Below are 24,728 nucleotides of genomic sequence, written 5' to 3' on the forward strand. Positions count from 1 at the left end.
CCTCTGAATCAATACAGAGTTGCACCTTCCTATGACCACCATTCCAAGCAATGGCCAAACCTCTAACAACCGCCAATAGTTCCGCCTTTGTACAAGTACACTTGCCGCAATTAATAGCAAACATCTCAATTAATAGCTTTTTCTTAAGATATGAAAGTTTAGTTGTGATTTTGAGTTATTTTACCTTTTACTTCATTGTTTGGTAAGTAAAACTGGATGTAATTAATTAAAAGACTTTATTTTTGTTTCCTAGTGATGGTCAATTATTTTCCGTAGCATTATCATTTGTTTGTATTAGTAACTTTTGGTTTACCTTTGTTCAATTATATGTTATCAGTTTTTTTTTGTAGTAGTAACTTTCTACCTTAGTTATATGGAGTAAATGTACTGTTTTTAGCTTTCAAAGGTATGTGGTAAATTAAGAGCTTAGGGAAGCAATAAATGAATTATGGAGAGGTATGGGAAACGGGAGAACTTATATAATATATAATATATAATATATTTATGCTATTTATGTAATATTAATGCACAACAATAACTCTTCTCTAATTTCTACCTATTTTTTGATCCAAAATAGATTAGTTTATTTTACATCGCGCATTAAAATTTCCTTTCCTTCTATGAAAGCAACGCAAACACATAACACTATGATACACTCGTTTCATTTTACACGTTATATTATTTATTTTGTGATCTTATCACATTACTCCGCTCAATCTTTATATATAAAAGTTAGAACTCTTTCATGACCCTCTCTCTAACACATTAAGCCAAGTGATTTGAGCGTAAATGATCGATAAAAAAAGAGGTAGGGTGCAAAATTTTTGGTTTGGGTCCGTTGATTTGCATGATAGTGGTTCAGTTCATCACAATAGTTGGAAGGATAGTTCTGATAGATAGAGGGTTTGTTTTTTCCTTGGTCACTTATCGCCTTTTCATTGTAGCAATATGCATCGCTCCCTTCCGTTCTCTCTTGAAAGATATTTTTGTTAACTTTTCTTTCGTTTATTGTAATAACTAGGGTAGCTAATGTGCGCGATGTGCGTGCATAGCTAGCTATGTTGGAGAATCTCTTTCAGTTTTGTTTTATGTCACAAATAGGTTACTTATATATCCATCTCGTAGTAACTATTACACAGAGTACAACTGTACAGTACAATGAAAATAAATATATTGGTGAAATTGAAGGATGGAAAAATTAAATCCGTTCAAAAAGTATTTTTACTTTAAATAGAAAAAGTATAAATTACAGTTGTATTCTAAAAATAGAAAAATGTGGAAGAACTGTAATTATTTAGAGAAGAGTATATACTAGCTCGTTTCATATTATTTGCAACTATTAGATATTTTTCCTCTCTACTTTATGTCAAATCGTTGCAAATAATATGAAACAGGGGTAGTAATAGAATTATGAAAGAAAAAAAATGAAAGAACCTCATTTCAATTCAGTTTTGTTTTTTTTAAGAAAAAATTGAATGAAATTAAATTGGTTTTTGAGCTTGTTTTTAGCTTAGTTCAATTTTTCTCAGCTAAAAAAAAAAGGTCTTAGGTGTTTGATGATGATAAATGCATGCAATTGGTTTAATGGAATTAATTTGAAACTTTTTTTAGTTATCTTTTGAACTTTTAAACTCGGATTTAAGATATGATTTAACCAAGAAGTGATCAAGGTACTCTAATGAAATTGATTTAATCATATATAAGTATTAATTTGATTGCTATATTTAAAGCTAAGATGGTTCATGTTCCTAAGATGGTTGTAGGGAATATTCTAAGCATTCCACACTTGAGCCCCACTGTAATCATACACTTAAGTATGGTGGCGTCTAAAGGGAAGGAAGCTAGAGCAAAAGAGTCGCCAACAAATTTTGAGAACTTGTAAACCATTCACGATCACAGAGATCGCTAACTCTATAGTGAACCTTAACCATGATTGGATATTCGGGGATGAAGGTACAAATCCAACCTATAAGAGATTGAATATGTCTTAAATAGGCCTCTACTTTGTTCTTCTCATATTCTTATGCGATTTCCAATAAACATACAATCAATATACTAATCCTAAACCTGTTTAATCTACGTTGGTTTATTATTAATGCACAAACAAATCTATTATTGACGATCACTTGAATTAAAATCATATTAGCCTAAAATCAAATTATTAATTATCTTATTAAGCGTGATTTTAAGTACAAATTCCCTTTAAACTTTCAAGAGAGAGCGTGATCAAGCAATAACAATAATATCAAGCAACATATAAATTATTGATACAACAATCATCATCATCGTAATATCAATCTCAATCTCGTCAAAGCATAATAATATTAGCAAGATCCTAGGCATGATACTAACAAGATTAATAAAAAATCCTAGCATGTCACTAAACAATAAAAATCAAAGCTTTATTCTTAACATGATACTAGAAAGCAATAAAGACATCCTAATATGATACCAGTAATTAATAAAATAATCTAAGCATGACTTCTATATCAAAAGAATAATTAAGAAGTAATCTAAATACTTACTTTGATGCCTCGTGCCTCTTTCTATCAAAACAATACACATGTTAGTAACTTCAAGGAAATATTAAATCAAACAATAAAAATAATATTAATTGAAATTAGATTTGGGACCAAACCCTGAGAACTATCAACCTTTCACGTCAAGATCTAAGGCAACCTCGAGATTGGTTAGGTGTGTCTAAGTCTCGTGAACGAGGAATGATGTATTTTGTAAAGGGTATAGTAAGGGTTAGAGAGAGAAAGAATAAGCTTCTAACTTAGAGAGAGAAAGAAAGAATAAGCTTCTAGCTTAGAGAGAGAAAGAGAAGATGATTGTTGTTGATTGAAAACGGGGAATATCGACCCTGTTTATAAAGAAAAATCTACCGAAAATGATCAGAAAAGAGTCAAAATTCGACTCGGACGAAGTAAAACTGGTTATGTCGCGACGCGACAGACTTCATCGCGGCGCAATAGCGGTTGTACTTAAATCAAATTAATTTGGGTTAAGAGAAGTCTGTACTTATCTTTTATTAAATCAAATTTAATCCTTAAAACACTTGTTTTATTCCAAATAAAATTCTTTATCTTTTCAAAAAATAATTATTAATCCCAATCTCTTTAAAACTTAAAAGAACCTTCTAAATTATTCTAGAATATTAAAGTAAATCCTAATGACTTTAGGAACAAATGGACCCTCCACTTGATCATTGGACCGTACAAAAAATCCGGATGGGGCTCAGTTTAGTATTTTGGCCATAACTTCCTCGTTATAGCTCGGAATTGGGCTTCTAATATATCGTTGGAAAGCTCTTTTCAAGCTAATCCAACTACACAATTATTGAACACATATCATGGACCAAACTAAACTGGATTGGACGTTTTTCATAAACAGGGTACGAAAAGAAAGATTTTCGAAATTAGAAAGAATTATTTTTATTAAAAACAGGGGGATTCGCGAGACTCTTTCACATTTCACCTCGTTCGATATTTAATAACGTGAAAGATACTCATCACTGGGTTTGGTTTTTGGGGAGATACAATCAGGTGTCTATAATGGTGCAACTATATCTTAAACATATATACATATGCTGTAGAACGGAAAATCTAAAGTTAAAGACAAGTAAATTAAGGAAAAGTCAAGATAGCTGGGACAATTATCTATTTGACTGGAGCGCTGTTAATCAATTTGTACAAAGGGAAGTTGATTATAGCCGGACATTATCACGTCAATAATCCCAAAACAATTTTGAAAGTTAATTAACACTCTGTTTTTTTCATTTTAATTTCATAATTGCTGATTTAATTAGTTTGTTTGAAACTTCCTCTAATTTTTCGTTTAATTTTTTTAGTAAATTAAGAATAATTAGATTCCAGAGTTCTAATTGTGAGGTTGTGCCATACACTTAATTCGTCGGAAATATGAAAGTAATCACGATAAATGCTTAATTTGTTTAAATTATTCGCAATTTTTGGCGTGTAATTTGTTTAAATTTCTTATCATTAGTGACTGAACATGGAATCACTGCTGAAGATGTGGAGAAGCTTAAAGCTGCTGGAATCTTCACTTGTGACATCTTGGTGATAAAGCATATGGATGAGGTTTTCAGATTATTATTATTATTAATTATTATTATTATTATTATTAATTTTGTATTACTTTGATTATAATTCAGAATTTTACAATTTGATTCTAAATTTCGATCAACAATATATTTAACCGTAATTATCCTTTCATTTTGTATGCGTGAAGAATTTAATTGGCATTGAAGGTATTTTTGGTGCTCAATTTGAGAAAATTACTGATGTTGCGGCATTGATCGTGGTAAAATAAACTGTCATTTTAATTTTTTTTTGAAACTATTTTCTGCCATTTTTGTTCACTGATTAGTTCCAGAACTAATCTAATAATAATTGTATGATTTAATTTTTGCAGATTTATGATTACCTCAATGAATGTGTCAATCAAAAGGCCGTTCCATTGCAAGTAAGATCCAAATCTCTTTAAGTTTTATTTCAGAATTCGAATTGTTTTTTTTTTTTTGTTTTTTTTTACTGGAGAATTCAAATTGTTAGTGGTAAAATAACTAAAATATGGTAACTCTAATATATTAAAATTAGAATATATATATAAATAATATATATATTAATCATGTAAATATTAGTGGTAAAATAACTAAAATATTAGAATTCGAATATATATATTAATCAATAATCATATATATATGATTAATATGGTAATTCTAATATATTTTATGTCATATATATACTGAATTTAAGTTTGTGTAATCAATCAATACTATTATTGAAATAAAATTAATTAAAATGAATATTAAAATTATTTATACATAAGCAAATTACGTGAAATTAATTATACATAAAAAAAAAAAATTATATATAACTATGTAAATATTATATTGCATATAATTAACTCATATAATTATGTGTATGGATACATTACTTAAAAGTTGCATATTATTATTCTTAAATTAAATAATTTAATGCTGAATAAATAATTATTTCTTTATTTTATAAAATTTAAAAAATAAAATAATTTTTAGTTAGATACGTCCCTGTCGATGGTGGAAATGATATGCTAGAGAAATTTGATCAGTATATTAAAGTAGCAAAGCTGTATTTTAATTGGAAGATAGAGAAAAGATTTTTGAAGAGATGAAAGAAGAGTGGAGAAAGAATTATCTTCAAAGAGTGAAGTTTCCTAACAAGGATTCAATAGTTAAGAGACTTCTGCAAAATATCCACAAAGAGACTGCTCTGACTGAATCATGTTTGAATATACGGATATGAAGTTGGAAATGAAATTGTTTTACCATGAGAACTATGATTTTATCGTCCATAGTGAGGAAGGGGTTACAGTTGTCATATTGTTGAAGGAGCATGAGAAATGGAATAAGAATACGCTGAAGGTTGTCCATGGAAAACCTTGGTCACTCAAGGATAAAATGAAGGTTCTTACTGATGAAAAGAAACTAGAGCTGATATCAGAGATCTAATAAGAGTCAAAGTTCTGCTAGAAAGAATTTTGAGTTCTGAATTTTGATCACGGGTTTTCCTCTTTTTGTTTGGTTTAATACATTGGTACACTATTAGGCATTAGCATATACTTATCTATTATCGCACAACCAAGTCACTAAAGGAGCTGATATTAAAGATTTGATAAGAGTCACAGTTCTGCTAGGAAGAATTTTGAGTTCTGAATTTTGATCTTGGATTTCCCTCTTTTTGTTTAGTTTAATACATGTGGGATTTTGTTTGAATTGACTCGATGTATATTTTATTATATCCACTTTTTATAATTTTACAATGTTGATAATAAGAGTTATTAAGCATTAAAACACATGCGTTGACAAGCGTGATAATAGAAAGGTGTCAACTAAAAAAAATAGAGGAAGTATATATCTTATGTCAAACTAATGCATTGGCATGTATGTTAATTTGACTGCGTCAATTATTCAAGAGCAGTGAGCAAGGGCGAAGGGAAGGGGGGTTGGTGGAGGCCCGGCCTCCCTGACCCAGATTTACGGCCCATGAATCATGCATATCTCTTGGCCCCCCTTAAAATTATTATATATAGTATTAAAGAGACATATATTTTTAAACACAAACACGGGGAATTAATTTATTAAATCAAGATCCTCCAAATTTTGAAAACTTTAGGGGATAGAATACATACAAACACATTCATTACCACTACCTGTATCCCATCTAGACGCTAAATGAGCTACAGTATTCCCCGCCCGTCGAACATGAACACAACTAAAATTAACAAACTCGCTACTCATTCTACATATATCCTCGTAGAAATGAAATATTGGAGCTGCACCCTCTTGCTTGTCTCGAATAGCAGTAACTACATTCATTGAATCACCTTCAAGAACCACATTTTCGTACCCATATCTGAGCACAATCAACACCCCATAACGAGCAGCCGCGGCTTCAGCTACTTCAACAGTCCATTTGCAGGACGTTTTCCTCGTTGCAACCAGTAGCAACTGATAGGAATGGTGTCCTTCAAACAAGTGTATTATTCCGATAGAGGGTTTGGAATTATTAGAAAGCTAATTATTTAGCGAGGTCAAGTGATCGGAATGCCTAGTTGGAGGCCGCTTTCAATCAGTAATATTAATCCATAATTAATATTACAGCTTAATCTTGACTGAACCCTTCGGGTCACACCCAAGCAACTAACGATCCGACACGACGAATTAATTCGGAAGGAATTAATGAGTCACTCGAGTATTAAATATTTAGACGTCGGAAATCGAGCTAGGACCGTTAAAACCGAGCGCCACAAGTCGAGTTAAATTAATAAAAGACGAGACGGTAAAATCAATAATTAATCAACATTTACCAAAATACCCCTAGCATCGGAATGCCCCAAGAAAACCAAGTGCTAGGGGCACTTGGTATAGCATGGTGGCTAGCATGTGCATCAAACCGAGCCTAGGCTGGCCGGTTGGTGCTACGGTATGCTAGCGCACCACTACTAGCACATGGCTAGCAAGCCGTGCTAGCATGTGCGGGTAGCAGCAGCATCAAGCTAGCGTGCTAGCATTGCTAGCAGTGTGGCGCGCAGTGCCCTCGGCCAGCAGCCCGCAAGCGTACGAGTCGTGTTGGGCTGAGGCAGCATCACTACCACACATGCGTACGCCCAGCAGCAGGCCTAGCCGCGCGCACCAAGCGCCAGCAAGGCTGCTTGGGTGCCAAGGCATGGCCTGCAACGTGGCAGCCACTCATTGGAGCCGAGAGAAATGAGAGAGGGCGGTTTTGGGAGTTTTGGGGATCAAGGCTTGGTCCCCCCCCCCCCTTGTGGTCCTTACGTAACTTCTCCTCTTAGAATGTCACTTGTTGATTAATTAGTTGTTTACTATATTCTTTTATTTAAAAATAAAAAGGAAAATTTGATTTTACCAACTCTCCCACATTGATGGGAGAGTGGAATTCTCTCATGACATTCTCTATAAATACCCACCTTGGGATTTGGAGAAAGTCACTTGAGTAGGACCTCAATAAGGCATTTCCACTTGAGAAAAAACCTTTCATTTCATATAATACTCGAGTAGTGTTTTGGTCCGACTTGGCTAAACTCCAAGTAAGAGACCGGTCGGGGTCGAGTTGCGGGTGCTGGGTGGATACCGTAAGAGGTCTCTGCGCTTACAAGACTTGGCTTTGAAGTAAGAGCTCCGAGTGAGAGCGAAGCACGCGGCAAGGGTAAGATCGTCTTTTCTCTCTGTCTTGTTATTTATATCGTTTTAGTTATATTAATTGTGAGCGTGTCATGGGGTCGGGTTTGTTCCGTGGTGAGTTGGATTCATTGAAACCCAACAGCGGTATCGGAGCCTTGCTCATTTATTTTGGTAACTAAAAATTTTCAAGGGTTTAAAAATGATTTAATTTCTAGTTATGTTGCTAATTAAATTAGTAGCTCGATTTTATTAATTCTAATCTCGTTTTTTAAGAACTTTGGCTCCAGAACCCAGATTTTCGCCCAAGACTAGTGAATTTTGGGTGCATTCGATATTCTGGAAACATTCTTATCCTTTTAGGCTTGCAAAAAAGCCAAATTCTGCCCAGAAAGGCTGGCCTGTTTCAAGGGATTTTTCGTTTTGACGAAAAATTATAAATCTTTTAATCCTTGAATCTTAATGGCATATTAATTGGGATTATGCATTTGGTTTTTTCCTTTATACTTCTGCAATTTTAGACCACTTTTGAGCATTATTACTTGGTAGTAATTAGTGCTTTATAGTTGGCTCAAATTTTCACATAATTGCAAATAAATTGCTTTAAGTGTAAAAGGTTTGTTTCTTGAAGCTCACAAGTACAAAAGATTCAATTTATAATTATTTAAGTGATTGAAACTTTGTGTTACTAAATTCCATGTATGAACTTCTTGATTTAATCATTTATTAAGTTGATTGGAATCATAAAGTTTCAATCTTGTGATAGAATTTTAATTTATCTTCATATTGGAATATATAATTTTTAAGGATTCAGAAGTTAAAGTTGGAATCTTTCTTTGAATATTTGTGTTCATAATTTCAACTCTCTCTTTAAATTTGTCAAATCTCATAATTAATTTATGTTGGTTAAATTAATGTTGAGAATAGCCCTATTCATTTTGTTGCATCGAGTTGAACCAATTTTAATAAAGAATAGTTCTTAGAAATAATTTTGGTTTTGTGCACTTAAATGAATTTATTAAGTTGGACTTGATATATTTTTCATTTTTCTCATTAAATTAATTCTAAAATTAATTTGGAATTAATTATTTAAGTCACGCAAAAATTCAGAATTAATCCCGAGAGTATAGCAAGCAAACCAAGGCAAAACCACCCTTGGCCAGCCGGGCTGCACAGCAGCCCGCATGTGGCTGCCAAGGGTTAGCTGCGCTTGGTGCGTACACCACTCATGTGCGTGGCTGGTGCGCAGTAAGGCAGTAGCATCAAGGCAGCAGCAGCATGCTGCGGCTGTGCGTGTGTTGCTTGCTGCTTGGGGTGTGTGTGTGCGCTGCTTGGTGCGTTGACAGGCTAAAGTCGTACCACCTAATCAAAAGTAATTCCTAAAACCACTAACTAAAATAGATACGGAAGTAGGGTCGAATCCACAGGGAAACGAGTCTTTCTATTCCTAATTAATTAATATAATCTAGGTTATAGAGTAACTAAATTATAGATATGATGAAATTAAACTAAAGGAGATAAAAGTAGGGAGAAATCAATTAATAAAAGCCTAGGGTATAGGTTCACCAATAAACAATATTCCAGGGTAAAACATAATAATCAATCATCAATGCATCAATTAATCAGATCATAAAGGGCTTTCGCTATGTATTACAATCACAGAATTAATCTACCAGTATTAAATCTCATCTCTCGAATCTCGACTTAACCATTTATAAATTAACCTGCCTATTGAAACTAAGCCTAAATATCAATTCTCGTCTCTCGAATCTCGAATTAATATTGCTAAACTCATATATAAAAGACCAGCGCTAATCTAGTTGCAGAACATTAAATCAATCAATAGGAAATTAATCAAGCATTAACAATCAACAACAATAATTTACCCCTTCATATTATGTATGGATCCCCATAAACCCTAGAAAGAAAACTACTCAGACATAATTAAAACTAAACTAATCAAAGCGATAAAACAAGACATGATGAAAGAAATAAAGTAAATAACTAAGATTAAAGTAGAAGAAATCGTTACCAAAGTAATCGGAATTAAAGAATTGAATTAAGAACAAAGTAGAGGACAAAGTTGTAGAGAGAAAATAATCTAAAACTAAGTAGAGAGAGAAAGTCTAAGAGAAGAGGTACCAAAACAAAAGCATTAAATCGTATTTATACAAAATAATTACTTCTAATTAAAACTAAGAAATTCCGCTGAACAGAACTCCTCAAAATCACGCGCCCAATCGGGCCCGCCTTTCTTCCATCATAAGCATTTCTCGTGCCCGGCCGGGCGCGAACTTGGGCGCGAGGCCTTTTTCTTCATTAACCCCGCCCGATCGGGCACGCCTTCGAGCGGGAGCTTCCTTGGCTGGGCAAGGACACTTGGGCAAGCTTGGACTTCGATTAGGCTCCGATTCTTCGGCCCAATCCGGATTTCCTCTTCGGGTCTTGAATACTTGGTCCAAATGCCTTGGAATCTCAAATGTTGAGCCCTTAATCACCGGTTCGATGACTCTACCCGGCCCTGGGCTATAAAGGATGGTCGTGCTACTCCAATGCTCGTAGTTGCTTCATAAAAATCCCGGGAAAATGCTCTAAATGTGCAAATCCCTACAAGAGTCAACCAAAACTACGAAAACACTAGAAAACACCAATTAGTAATAAAAGTGGCTCTAAAGAGCCAAAAACACTACCAATTATGACCAAAGGACGGGGGTAGAACACTATATAAAATGGACATATCAAACTCCTCCAAGCCAAACCTTTGCTTGTCCCTAAGAAAAGATCTCATCAATGAATAAATAAATACATGCATCACCCCAAATAGTCAAACTCAAGCACAAACAATTCAAGGAAAATCTAATAAACATGCTTCTACATCAACCAATCTCATCCATCCAATCACTCGTCCTCCCTAACAATTGTCAAATAGAGCAAACCACAAGAGCATATAGAATTCAAGACTAGTGCTCACAAACTCAACTCTCATTTATGTGGCGAGTAAAAGATGTACTCGATCGCTCTCCATCCCAACCCCTTTATGTGAACAATGCCCTCCCAAACTCACAACACTCGTGTGTTTAAAAAGACAAGCACTCAAACTAATAGTCGACTCGAAATATGTCAAGTCATTCCTTGCATTGATAGGCAACACTTTCACATTCGCACGACTCTATGCACAGGGTCGGAAGATCTTTAAAGCTTGTAATGTAAGGCTAGGGTAAAAGGGTAGGAAATATTTGGGAAAAAGTGAAAGAAAAGCTATACTTAAGGGAGCAAAACCCTAATAAACCCAAGGTAAAAAACAAATAATGACCAATCATCTCCAACATACTCAACTCCAACAAAAGTTCACCAAATATAACTCCAAACATAACAAACAATCCCAACATTTACAATATCACTCACAAAAGTATAATAATGTAGAACTTAAGTGAATAAACAAACCTTACTTTCCAAACTCTGATTTTCATTGAAACTCAAATTTTTTTTCTTTTAATCAACCTCCAACTAGAACATTTGAACATTAAACAATTTTTTTTTCCTTTTTTTCTTTTTCTATTGAAGTTCACTTATTTTTTCACTTCTTTTTTTTTTCCCTTCATATCATCATACTTTATTTTTTTCAAGAAGATTGAACTTTCAAACTCATCAAAAATAAACGATCAAGAACAAATTAACTTCTCAAAACCCACCCAAATTGTGCAAATAATAAGCACACTAAAAACTCCCTCACCTCACTCACTAATAGCTCCCCCAAGCCAAGCTTGGGACTAGTAACCAATGGGGCAAAATAGGCTTGTAATGTGGTTTATAAACAACAAAAAGTCAAGGCAACAACATGGGTGGCAAGAAAGGAACAAATCTATCTAAAATCATCTGAAGGCTACCTAAAAGAACAAATGCCTTCGTCCTCCACAATGTGCATAATAATGAGACATGAAACACTACTCATAGTTGCAAATCAATACTCAAATTCGTTGACATACCAAGAACTAACACACATTCCTAACCAAATCAATTAGTCAAGCACTATATTCACAAGCAGTTGGACAAAATTGACGCATGTTAGGGCATCTAAGCAATCAAACTTCAAATCATGATCAACAAATCCACAATGCTTATCATCATGTACCAAGAATCAAAACTTTTTTCAAGTATGGGGCACAGGGAAGCATGATTTACAATTCATTGAAACGTATTTTTGGATTTTTTTATTTTTTTATTTTTTTGTATTTTTCATATAAGAAAGCAATAAAACTATACTAGAAAGCAATAAATCTAATTTAAGAAAACACACCAAAAATAAAAGAAAAGGAAAAAAAAGAAAGATACCAAATCCAAAAATCTCCCCCAAGCTAGAATCAGACAATGTCCTCATTGGCTCTAGAACTAGCCCAGCTGGCTAATCCTCATCATCCTCATCCATGGAGCCGAATCCTCCACCGCTACCACCTGCACCAGAAGAGCTACCACCAAAATAGTTAGGCTGAACCCCCCCCCCCAACCGGTCCCCCAAAAGGTATGTCATGGTCGTACTCGTGGAAAGATGAATAATCAGTATAAAAACCACGGGCGGTGGGATCTCTATCGTATCCCTAGGGTGGGGGCTGAAACCAATCAGGGTAAATAGCATCGTCGGGAATATCACCCCGACAACATAATCATCATACATAGGATACAGGGCTCTACCCTGGTTCCTCTCAAGGTACCCTAATCGTTGGTCAAGGGAGCTTACCATCCTCCTAAGGTCGCTATGAGAATGCTCTATGCGTCCTATGGCCTGACCTATACTCGGAAGGTCCCAGACTGTCTCAGAGTTGCTATGAGGAGGTGGGGCTGTACGAGACATGCGAGGTGGTGAAAGCACTACCTCGGGCTCAGGGTGGGGTGATGGTGGAACTGGTGGTGCTTGCCCCCAGGCGTGGGCAACTAAAAGATCATATCTATAGGACTCTTGCCTAGGGGAAAAAGCGGTCAACTCGGGATTAGGCAGGGGAAATATAGGCAATGGTTGCTCTGTTCTTGTCCTAATGCACCAGTGGAGGACTCGCTAGCTATCCAAACGTACCCAACCCAGATCCTCAAGGTACCTAGCAGTTATGTAGGTGTCTGGTCCACAGTTAGTGAGACCGTGAGGTCCACTCTCAACAAACCCGACCTTCTTAACTGCTATCGTGGTAATTAGGCCTCCTAGACGGATCGGGGTAGTAGCATGGTTACTAGCCGAGGCATGTCTACTAAGGTGAAAGATGATGTATCTAGCAATGTTTAGTTTACCGTACCCAAACAAATAATGTCCAATTACAGCTAGTTCATTGGTTTAGGTGTTATGCGGCTCATTCCTACCTAGAAAACAAACACCTGCAAATCTTTGCCAGATTTTAGGTACAGGGTGAAGAATAGGTTTGGCTAGCATGTTGGGCGTTAGGCGCCGGTAAACCAGTCAAAACATGATAGATATCTTCCATATTATATTGTTCATGCCATTGGATGGGTAATTCAGAATTCAAATAAAAAAATTTACAAAAATCAACAAAGGTTAAAACAATATTTCTATTATTTAACCTAAAAATCAATTTCGGACCATTTTTACTATTCACAACAGACAAAGAGGAAAGGAATTCACACGTTAATTCATGATAAGTTGGGTAGTGCATATCGACAAATTCCTCATTCCTATATCGTTCAAAAAACGTTTAACATAATCATATAAACCATAAGATTCAAGAGTAGAGCGGTGTAACTACCGTGAAGGGATTACCTCTTGCCCGTAGAGTTGCTCAAGCCGTTCTTTTTGCTCCTGGGTTGCAATTCGGATGGTTGGCCATTACGGAAGTTGCAATTCCGGATCATATTGTTGACTTGAGCTAGAACTCCTCCCAAGAATTGTTCTTGACCTCTTTGATGCCATACTTGCAAAATGGGTATGATTTTTTTTTATTGGAATTTGGGGACTTTGGTATAGAAATGTAGAGGACGAAGAGAGGGTTAGAAATATGTAAGAATTATTGGATTTGGGTGAGAATTGGAGAGGAGATCTTAGAGAGAAGTTAGAGAGTTTAAGGTTTTAAAGAGAGAAAAAAATGGTGGAAAGAAAAGGAAATGAGAAAAGAAAGAAGGAAGAAGAAGAAAAGTTGGGCGGAGAATCTCGCGCCCGTTCGGGCAGCCTCTAGCCCGGTCGAGCGATGAAAAGTTCCGTACTTCGTCAAATTTCGCGTCCGGTCGAGCGCCCTTCGCCCGATCGGGCGTAAATTCTTAATTTAGGATCCTTACTCTCGCGCCCGGTCGGGCAGTGCTTCGCTCGGTCGGGCCCGAGACAAGACTTGGTACGAGAAATTCCTTCTCTTTTTTTTCTAAATTTGACTAACTCTTTTACCTTCAAACTTGTACAAAAACTCAATAAACACATTAACTCTCTCCTCTCTCCTCTCACAAGAAAAAGAAAGAAAGCTAGACTAAAAAGCAAGAAAATACGGGTTGCCTCCCGCAAAGCGCTGGTTTATGTAGGTCCCGCACGACCCTCTTACCACAAGACTAAAATTAGGACCCTTGGCCTACCGCTTGATCGGGTGGTTTCTCACCTGGTCGAGCGGTGTTTAGACCACGATGCGGCTTCCTGACATGCCCTGTGGGACGCGAATTCACCTTATCAGGTGGATCCTCCTTGTCGTGAACTGGGGGTTCTTTACTACCACTCACAAGAGACCTCTTTTTGACCGATGGTTACTTAAAATTATCACTGGATTGAGCAATTGCAACTCGATCTGGTGGAACACTCACTTTAAACTCAGTTTCCGCAACTTGCTTGTTTGTTTCCACCTTCTCATCTTCAAAGCCAAGACCGACAGTGTAGAGGGCTCTTTCTATTGCATCAACTTCCTTTTGCCATCTGTCTATTTCATCTGTAAAAGATGCAACACAAGATACCGCCTCCAAGGGATCTTTTACAAGAGCTTGGGGCTTATTAGAACAATTATCAACCACATTAACACTAAAACACTAATACCGTGAAGGGATTACCTCTCGCCCTTAGAGTTGCTCAAGCCGTTCTTTTTGCTCTCGGGTTGCAATTCGGATTGATGGTCATTGCGGAAGTTGCAATTCCGGATCATATTGTTGACTTAAACTAGAACTCCTCCCAAGAATCGTTCTTGACCTCTTTGATGCAATATTTGAAAGATGGGTATGATTTTTTTTTTATTGGAGTTTGGGAAATTTTGGTATAGAAATGTAGAGGATGAAGAAAGGGTTAGAAATATGTAAGAATTATTGGATTTGGGTGAGAATTGGAGAGGAGATCTTAGAGAGAAGTTAGAGCGTTTAAGGTTTTTAGAGAGAGAAAGAATGGTGGAAAGATAAGAAAATGAGAAAAGAAAGAAGGAGGTAGAAGAAAAGTCAAAGCGGAGAAGCTCGCGCCCGGTCGGGCGATCTAACCTTCAAAACTGCTTAGCTCTCGCGCCCGGTCGGGCGCCCTTCACCGATCAGGCGACAAATACGCTCGATTTTCTTCAACTCTCGCGCCCAGTCGGGCGCCACACCGCCCGATCGGGCGATCAAAAGTACCGTACTTCGTCAAATCTCGCGCCCAGTTGGGCGCCCTTCGAAAATTGCTGATTTAAAACCTTACTCTCGCGCCCGGTCGGGCCCGAGACAACATTGGTACGAGAAATTCTTTCTCTTTTCTCCAAATTTGACTAACTCTTTTTCCTTTAAACCTGTACAAAAACTCAATAAACTCATTAAACTCCCTCTTCTCTCCTCTCACAAGAAAAAGAAAGAAAGTTAGACTAAAAAGCAAGAAAAATACGGATTGCCTCCTGCAAAGCGCTGGTTTATCTAGGTCCCGCACGACCCTCCTACCACAGGATTAGAAGTTAGTACCCTTGGCCTATCGCCTGATCGGGTGGTTTCTCACCCGTTCGAGCGGTGTTTAGACCACGACGCGGCTTCCTGACATGCCCTGTAGGACGCCAATTTACCTTATCGGGAGGATCCTCCTTGGCGTGAACTGGTGGTTCTTCATTACTACTCGTAAGTGACCCCTTTTTGACCGATGGTTGCTTCAAGTTGTCACTGGATTGAGCAATTGCAACTCGATCTGGTGGAACACTAACTATAGGCTCAGTTTCCGCAACTTGCTTGTTGTTTCCACTTTCTCATCTTCAAAGCCAAGACCGACACAGTAAAGAGCTCTTTCTATTGCATCAACTTCCTTTTGCCATTTGTTTATTTCATCTATAGAAGATACAACACAAGATACCGCCTCCAAGGGATCTTTTACAAGAGCTTGGGGCTTATTAGAACAATTATCAACCACATTAACACTAAAACACTTCTCCTCTGTCATGGGGCTTTTAGGGGTATTATTCAAATTAAAAGTAATTTTATCATCCCCTACTGATAGTGTCAGTTTGCCACATTTCACATCTATAATTGCTCCTGCGGTGTTAAGAAATGGTCTACCCAAAATAATTGGAGTTTGCAAATCCTCAGCCATATCAAGAACAACAAAGTCAACAGGTATATAAAATTTACCTACTGTAACAGGAACATCCTTTAAAACACCTAAGGGGTATTTAAAAGAACGGTCGGCCATTTGTAGAGTAATATTAGTAGCTTTTAATTTACCCATATTTAGCTTGGAACACACAGACAATGGCATGACACTAACGCTAGCACCCAAATCACATAATGCATTATCAATCATTAGATTGTCAATATGACAAGGGATAGAAAAACTACCCGGATCTTTCAGTTTAGGTGGAGATTTATTTTGTAGTACGGCACTACATTCTGCAGTAAAAGTGACTGTCTCTACCTCACTAATAGATCTCTTTCTAGTCAATATTTCCTTCATGAATTTTGCATATGCAGGAATTTGTGTAATTAGTTCTGTGAAGGGAACCGTTACCTGCAAATCTTTAAGCATCAGCATAAACTTACCAAACTGCTTATCTAAATTTGTTTTTAAGTGACGATTGGGGAATGGTAGTTTGATAACCGGCTTTGGAGCATTACTGCTCTTATCTGGAGCCGTTATCTTCCCTGGAGTTGTACCCTGTAATGTATTATCAGAAATATTAGTACTACCCTTTAGCCCTGTAGGGCTATTAGCAACATTATTAGGTTTAATGGAATCAAGATTAGCATTATTCATTAAAACAGGTTCATCATCTCTGGGCATAGGGGGCCCTTCATAGTGTGAACCACTCCTTAGAGTAATTGCGAAAACTTGATCCGTAGGCCTGGTTGGCTATGCTGGGAGGCTCCCTGTTGACGGGCTTGTAGAGTAGAAGAAATCTACGCAATTTGATTATCTACTATTTTGTTATGTGCTATGATCGAATCAATTTGAGCATCTCTACTCTCCATGTGCTTTTGCATACTAGCTAGCATCGCTCTAATTTCTACCAAAGCAGGGTCGGAAGATGAGGAGGATTGTTGTGGTTGGTTCTTCTGGCCAGCATTGGGGTGGTAATATTTCTGCTGTGGTTGTTGCGGCGCCTGTGATTGTTATGGAGGTGGCGGATTTTGAACATTGGTGCTCCGGTAAGAAAGATATGGATGATTCCGGAACCCAGGATTGTAGGTGTTGGAGTATGGGTCATTCTGTCTATAAGCTTGAAAGGCATTGACTTGCTCCACGGAACTCCTACAATCTTGCTCCCAATGACCTAAAATTCCACAATTTTCACAGAAAGCCTCATTAGCATTATTATTAATTGTAGAAACATTAGCTATATTTGCAGTACTAAGATTATCTAAGTTTTTACAAATAGAGGTTAATTGAGCTTGTAAAAAGGATACAGAGTCGACACTATGTTTTCCCTTGTTAGCAAAGCCTCTAGGATTCCCATATTGGGAATTGTGGATTGCCATATATTCGATAACTTGACCTGCATCATCAACAATAAGGTTCATAAACCTCCCACTAGCTGCAGAATCCAATATTGTTCTAGATAAATTTCCAATCCCATTATAAAAGGCTTGGATTAACTGCCACTGTGCCAAATTATGGTGGGGACACTCCCTCTGCAGATCTTTAAATCTTTCCCAAGCCTCATATAAAGTTTCATCTGGCTCTTGGGCAAAGTTTTGAATTGCGCTTCTTCGCAAAGTTATCCTCTCTACAGGGTAATATTTATTATAGAAATTTAAAACAAGAGTCTCCCAGTTAGTTATACCAAGTGCAGTTCTATTTAATCCATTATACCATAATTTGGCTTTTCCACATAAAGAAAAAGGAAAGAGAATCTCCCTGATTTGGTCCTGTGTGACCCCAACTTGCCTGATGGTATTACAATATTGACAGTAGTCTGCAACATGAAGATTTGGGTCTTCACCCTTAGCTCCACTGAATTGCTTCCTTTCTATCATCGTGATAAATTGGGGTTTAATCTCGAATTGTACCCCATCAAGAGCCGGAGTGGGAGTAAGATGTGGAAAATCTGTAAGCGTCGGCTGCGAATAATCAGTGAGCTTCTTAGGTGTCGTCATCTCTGATTATGAATCTGAAGGTACTTCTGAATCACTAGAATCAGTTGGAGAGTCTCGGCGATTATTGTTATCCCCAGAACCCGCCAGGATCTGCCTGTAAAGATTCTTTTGTCTATGAAAAGAGCGTTCGATCTCAGGATCGAATGGGATATAACCTTATCTGGAACACCTGGGCATACATAAAGAACTAAAAAGCAAATATGAGACCTGCCTCAAAGAACTAACGTTCTCTAAGACAAGAAGAAATAACCTAGACTACAGAAAACAATCAGAAATAAATATAAAATCGTTTCCCCGGCAACGGCGGGCCAAATTTTGACAGGCTAAAGTCGTATCACCTAATCAAAAGTAATTCTTAAAACCACTAACTAAAATAGATAGGGAAGTAGGGTCGAATAAACAGGGAAACAAGTCTTTCTATTCCTAATTAATTAATATAATCTAGGTTATAGAGTAACTAAATTATAGATATGATGAAATTAAACTAAAGGAGATAAAAGTAGGGAGAAATCAATTAATAAAAGCCTAGGGTATAGGTTCACCAATAAACAATATTCCAGGGTAAAACATAATAATCAATCATCAATGCATTAATTAATCAGATCATAAAGGGCTTTCGCTACGTATTACAATCACAGAATTAATCTACCGGCATTAAATCTCATCTCTCGAATCTCGACTTAACCATTTATAAATTAACCTGCCTATTGAAACTAAGCCTAAATATCAATTCTCGTCTCTCGAATCTCGAATTAATATTTCTAAACTCATACATAAAAGACCAGCGCTAATCTAGTTGTACAGCATTAAATCAATCAATAAGAAATTAATCAAGCATTAACAATCAACAACAATAATTTACCCCTTCATATTATGTATGGATCCCCATAAACCCTAGAAAGAAAACTACTCAGACATAATTAAAACTAAACTAATCAAAGCAATAAAACAAGACATGATGAAAGAAATAAAGTAAATAACTGAGATCAAAGTAGAAGAAATCGTTACCAAAGTAATCGGAATTAAAGAGTTGAATTAAGAACAAAGTAGAGGACAAAGTTGTAGAGAGAGAGAATAATCTAAAACTAAGTAGAGAGAGAAAGTCTAAGAGAAGAGGTACCAAAACAAAAGCATTAAATCGTATTTATACAAAATAATTACTTCTAATTAAAACTAAGAAATTCCGCTGAACAGAACTCCTCAAAATCTCGCGCCCGATCGGGCCCGCCTTTCTTCCATCATAAGCGTTTCTCGCGCCTGGCCGGGCGCGAACTTGGGCGCGAGGCCTTTTTCTTCATTAACCCCGCCCAGTCGGGCGCGCCTTCGAGCGGGAGCTTCCTTGGCCGGGCAAGGACACTTGGGCAAGCTTGGACTTTGATTAGGCTCCAATTCTTCGGCCCAATCCGAATTTCCTCTTCGGTTCTTGAATACTTGGTCCAAATGCCTCGGAATCTCAAATGCTGAGCCCTTAATCATCGGTTCGATGACTCTACCCGGCCTTGGGCTATAAAGGATGGTCATGCTCTTCCAATGCTCGCTGTTGCTCCATAAAAATCCCGGGAAAATGCTCCAAAGGTGCAAATCCCTACAAAAGTCAACCAAAACTACGAAAACACTAGAAAACACGAATTAGTAATAAAAGTGGCTCTAAAAATCCAAAAACACTACCAATTATGACCAAAGGATGGGGGTAGAACACTATATAAAATGGACATATTATGCGTAGGGGTGGTTGTGTGTGTGCGGGTGTGCTGCTTGCTTGCGGCATGGTGCGCGCACAATAACAAGCTCGAATGGCCTTCATGGACACGAGTCGTAAGCACGCCCTGTAGGAAGTACAAAACGTATGCGATGCTTTAGGCTATGGGTGTGACGCTTGGCTTGGGCCACGGCTATGCGCAAGACCCCTCACTAGGCACCCATGCGCCGGTGTTTAGCATACCAAGCCAAAAGGCTTGATGTTAAGGACTTTGGGTTTTAGGGCTATTTTAATTTTGCGTTTTGCCAAATTTAATTATTTTAATTACATTTAAATTATTTTAATTAAATTTTGGAGGCTAGGCCTCGGTTTTGAGCGGGACTTGCAAAACTTTGGGTTTACTGGCTTAATTAATTGGATTAATTAAGATGGATGAGGAATTTAGTGGGAGTTCAATTTTAATCGCTCTTAATCACATAATTGGTTAAACAACTTTGACTAGTTTTAATTAGGCGCGTTAATCGGATTAACCACCTAAATTAGTTACTAGTTTACGCGTGTTTGTGCATTGTTACTTGTTTATCGTTGTAAAATGCACGGGTCATTCACATATAGTGAATGGATGAATGGAATGTATATTCTCTCACAGATTTTATAAAATGACAACTAGTGGGGCCCGATCGGGATAGAAAATACGAACTGCGTTCCATCATGTATTTTTGTAAATCTAAATACGGTCTGCGAACCGTTGAGTATTTTTGTACCTTAATATTTAGATTAGTCCTAATCGTATATACTAGTATTTGCATTATTTTGGTTATGTCTTGAAGACGGAGGTTCTTGGAAGACGAAGCCATGAAGTTGCAAAAGAAGACCCTTGAAGACTCAAGGGGTCATGTTAGTTGCCAAATGCATCATTTACTTATGTTTTCGATATATATATTTATACTTATATATATGAATAATATGTTAGATGCATGTTTAGGATTTCGAATGTTGCGATGATTAATTAAGTTCACTTAAATCAACCAACATAGAAACCCTAGGTCCCTAAAATATTGAGTAAAATTTGACATTCCAAAGCAACACTTACCGACCTATTGAGAGTAGTGATGGGCTATGCCAAAGCGAGGCATCACTATTACTCCTAGGAAACGTAAGGCATATCGGGCATGCATGTTGGTTTTGGTTATACTTAACGATATGAAAGATGGAGTCCTAACATGTCGTGGCAACACTAGTGGAAAAAAGCCTATCTGTAACGGGCAAAAACAGGCTATTTGTAACGGGCAGCGGGCGTTATGAATACGGTCGTTACGGATAAAAATATTATTTGTAATGGGCACTTGTCCGTTACAAATAACCAGTTAATTGCCCGTTACAAATAGCTAGGTATTTGTACGGACACTTTGAATTCCCGTTACGAATAGCCAGGTATTTGTAACAAACACTTTGACTGCCCGTTACGAATAACCAGGTATTTGTAATGGACACTTTGATTGCCCGTTACGAATAGCCAGGTATTTGTAACGAACACTTTGATTGCCCGTTACGAATAGCCAGGTATTTGTTACGGACACTTTGACTGCCTGTTACGAATATTGTCTTGAAGAATCAAAATATTAGGGGTATTTGTAACAGGCACAACAGGTGGTGCTTGTTACAAATACCCCTTTTCTTTTTCCATTCACATCTCAAAGTATCATTTATAATAAATAACCCACAACAAAATCCCAAATTCCACAAAGGCACAAACATATTATCAAACATGGCACACCAAATTTTAAATTTACATCTCAAACAATTCTTATAATCCTATAAAATTAAAAAATGCTAATGATTAAAAATCCGAGAACAAAATGGAATACAAAAAAACAATCGCCCAAGAGCATAGAAATAGCAACAACAGCAATGTTTGGAGCCTTTCCTGAAAACTTCCCTTTGAAAGCATATCGTACCAAACTGCAATGTCTTTGCTTTAGCTATTACTTCTTTCCCACTAGCACTATTCGATATTTTTTGCACAGAGTCTAAAAGGAGCTTGTGTGCCTTGCTTATTGGCTCCACAATCATACAGCCCGTGACTCTTTGTGAGGATATAAACAAATACACCTGCAACAACCATTAGCAAAGGTTATACTCAATAAGCTATTTTTATTGGAAAATCATCTCAATCTTGTCCACAAACCCAAAAAATCATTAACAAAGAAATAACAGCCACTTTCAGAACAAAATGAAATAAAATATCAACCTTCTTTCGTTGAGCTAGAGGATCACAATTCGAAACAATTACGATACAATCCCTTTCGAGTGCTGGCAAATCAATCAATCGCTCTTGTCGCCAACACTATTGGAAAAAGGGAAAACATTATGCAAATCTCACCTTAAATGGTATTCCATGAGTAAAATTCTTATGAAATGAATTATGAACCTTCTTATCTGTTTCACCTTGAATCCCACAAACTTTACAAGTATGAAGAAGAAAATCAGACTGACCCAAAAGCCAAAGACAGACAGATATAAACTAATAGGTTGCAACTAATGACTTCTTTTCACCTTGAATTTCTAGGGTAAAGACTGCAACGATCCTCCCACGAAAGGCTTAGGAGGTGTCGGGTCAATGGCTATCCATCATCCTAGAGGAATTCTAACAGCATTGAGTCCATTTTGAGAAATGAACCTGAAATCATCTTCTACTATAACAGTGCTCCAATGTTCCTGATACAATGAACAAATTTATGTTCTATCACAAAGTATCAACTTTCAGATTTAAAGCAAGATATTAGACATTGGTTGACCAAAGCTAACGAAAAGATTTAATAAGAGGACAGAGGGAGTACTACTCTCTAAAATTTTCAACAGGGGTGGGAAGGGAGAGAAAAGCAGATTATAACCAGAAAAACAAGAAACTATAGTTATCCATCTCTTGCACAACCACCATATACAAAAAATATAATAAGTGGATATATGTACAATTCCATGCCAATAAACCAAACTATATTACACTCTATACGCTTCAAAAGAAAGGACTCCCATTATTTTCAGCTCTAGGGCGTATCAAATAAACCAAATAACTGAAAATAGGGAGGATGAGCATAATCCAAGCAGCATCACATTTCAATAATCCCTAGCCCATCAATAGACCAAATAAATCGATAATAAAAAAAAACTAAATTTCACACAATTTAACATCCCCTATCCCTAATTCCCAAACTTGATGACATTGTATGGTTAGCGAACCCAATAAACAAAAAATTAAGTTAAAATTGATATTCGAGAAGATTCCGTAAGAAAAATACATCACCTGTGCAACGCCAGACCTAGTATAGAATTTGATTTTTGTTCTTCCCCCTTTTCAAACAACAAACTCCCAGCGAAATTCCATGAAATTATCAACAATTTTCTCTCTAATTATACATTGCAATTACTTAAAAGAAAACCCTGTATTGTGAAATGATAATCGATGAATTAAAACAAGATTAAAAACAATTTACCTGAGAAACGGATTCAATGTTGAACAGCAAGGAAACCCTAGATTGAGAAACTGATCGATAATCGATAACGGAAGGCAGTTTCTTCTTCACCAAAAACTTTATATAACCTGATTGTTAATCATACAAGATTATTAATAAAGACTATAGATCTGAACAAAAAAAAATGAAATCAACATAATAAAATACCAACAATCATCCAAAGCAGACTCAAATTAAAATTTCATAGATAAAACCCAATCATTCAGCCAATTAGAATTAAATTATTCCGGATCTAGCGAAAATACACCAAAAACTAATAAATTTTAAATCAAAAGAAATGATCTACCGAAAATACACCAAATACTTAGCGAAAATAAACCACAAATTAAACTCAGAATAAGAAATTATTCAGATAATAAGTAAATAAATAATAAAATCAGTGTAATTCGTAGTAAAAGGAGCTTACAGTGTTAATTAGATCAATGATAACGGAGAGCTCTTGATGAGCCAATCTCAAATTCTCAATCACCCCTTACAGTGTTAAAAAGATGATTCCTTTGTCTTTTTCTGCTTCTTCGCATCTCTATCCAACGCCTCCTTCCGCCATCAACTTCTTCATCAAAATCGAAAACAGGAAACATGAGTTTTAGGGTTTTGGGGGCCGAAAATGAATGGAGATTCAACAATGGAGGGAGGAGAGAGAAAATGGAGGTAAGGAGAGATGATAAAGAGAGTGAAGTGAGAAAAAGTCGCCATGAAAAGATCTCCGAGGAGAGAGAAAGAGAGAGTGTGTAAGAGAGAGGAGAGAGAGTGTGTGGCTGGAGGAAGTGATGAATAAGGAGGATATACTTTTATGGTTTTCTAACATTCAACTCACGTAGTATTTGTATCGGGCAACTGGTGCTAGTTACAAACAACAAATTATTCGTATCGGGCAAAATGCTGCCCGTTACAAATATTGCATTATTTGTAACGGGCATCATTTTGCCCGTTACGAATAATATTTTCCGTACCACTATGCTACTTTAATGTAACGGACAATTATTTCGCCCGTTACAAATAGGTTTATTGTAACTGGCAAATGACTGCCCGTTACAAATAGAGTGTTACAAATGACATTTTTTCCACTAGTGCAAAGTGGATAAGTTCTTGAGAGAGCATTAGATTCGACAATTTATCTAACCAAGAGTGGCTTGGAACCATTAGCAAAGAGTTGCTTACCTTAGAATATTGAGTGTTAAGACAAGCCAAAGCATGCTTAACTACTCATTGATTTTTTGGATCTTGAAATCGACTTATTCTCACCAAATGGGGACAATTTAATGTGTGAATAAGACGTTTAAATAAGTTTGAT

The 24,728-nt window shown here is 36.6% G+C and overlaps 1 long non-coding RNA gene across 1 annotated transcript; it reads right to left on the reverse strand.

Annotated features, from left to right (window-relative positions):
- Positions 1-21,869: 21,869 nt before the first annotated feature.
- On the reverse strand, positions 21,870-24,183 carry LOC145581959 (uncharacterized). Its single transcript, XR_014099711.1, has 5 exons — positions 23,841-24,183; positions 23,396-23,502; positions 22,458-22,619; positions 22,153-22,248; positions 21,870-22,013 (listed from the first exon to the last, which is right to left on the reverse strand). It is a non-coding gene; the product is annotated as an uncharacterized LOC145581959 (long non-coding RNA).
- Positions 24,184-24,728: the final 545 nt, after the last annotated feature.

The sequence above is a fragment of the Chenopodium album genome, chromosome 15, assembly GCF_948465745.1.
Source record: "Chenopodium album chromosome 15, dcCheAlbu1.1, whole genome shotgun sequence".
Classification (NCBI taxonomy): Eukaryota; Viridiplantae; Streptophyta; class Magnoliopsida; order Caryophyllales; family Amaranthaceae; genus Chenopodium; species Chenopodium album.